The 995-nt window shown below is 49.0% G+C and overlaps 1 non-coding gene across 1 annotated transcript; it reads left to right on the forward strand.

Moving 5' to 3' along the window:
- The first annotated feature begins 888 nt into the window (after nt 1-888).
- Nucleotides 889-995, forward strand: LOC114617822. Its single transcript, XR_003710883.1, has one exon. It is a non-coding gene; the product is annotated as a U6 spliceosomal RNA (small nuclear RNA).

Raw genomic sequence — 995 nt, forward strand, 5'->3', positions numbered from 1 at the left:
AGGGTGGGACCAACACGACGGCATCCAACTGGGGTGTCGTGGGAGCGCTAGGGGCATGGGCAGGGGGTACGGATAGGGAGGGTCCAAGAGGAGAAGATCTGTTGTCCCAGGATCCTGGAGATCTTCCTTCTTCTGGTCCAACTTTGCAGGTGACAAGGTCTGTGCCTGGAGCACTAGAATCCTGCTGGTAAAGAAACCTCGAATCCAAGAGGGAGGGTCAGTTAATAAGTATCTCTAGACCACAATATAGGGCACATGATTGAGATGAGTAGGTGGCCCAGCCCCAAAGACCTTCCACTGGTCAGCTACAACTACGGAAAGGTCAAAGGTCCCCTTCTGAGGCCGTCCAACTTCAAAGGTGGACCATTCTGAGGATCACAATGTTCCCAGCTTCTTTTTCTTTATCTCCAGGGACAGGTTATGTGCCACTGGAAATCATCCCAATGACTCAGGAAAATCCCCTGCGGAGTGGAGGAGTGGAGTTTTGCTGTCCCATGCCTAAAAACAAACAACAAGGCAAACACTAACAAGACAAAAACCAGACAAACTAGGTGTTTTTGCCTTGGGTGGGTCAAGACGTAAAACACAGAGAGACAAACCAGTAACCAGGTGACTTGGCCAACACTTACAATGGAATCAAATCTAAAAGGAACTGAGTCTTCCCGACCCCCCTCCAGGGGACCTGAAGAGTCCTTCAGGTTCCCTGTGGTCCCTATGTAATGACCACCCCAAACACTGTGGGCCCTCTAAGCACGGAATACACTTGCAAGCAAACCGAAAGCTCATTTAGGCTTGGACTCAGACTTTGTGAGTAGACCTTTTGTTTGCCGGAGACCCCCCTGAATGAACCATGTGGAGAAAAAATCGCTGCAAAATGCAAGAAGACTAGTGCTCGCTTTGGCAGCACATATACTAAAATTGGAACGATACAGAGAAAATTAGCATGGCCCCTGCGCAAGGATTACACGCAAATTCGTGAAGCGTTCCATTAAAAA

The sequence above is a fragment of the Grammomys surdaster genome, unplaced genomic scaffold (genome assembly GCF_004785775.1).
Source record: "Grammomys surdaster isolate TR1022 unplaced genomic scaffold, NIH_TR_1.0 138, whole genome shotgun sequence".
NCBI lineage: Eukaryota > Metazoa > Chordata > Mammalia > Rodentia > Muridae > Grammomys > Grammomys surdaster.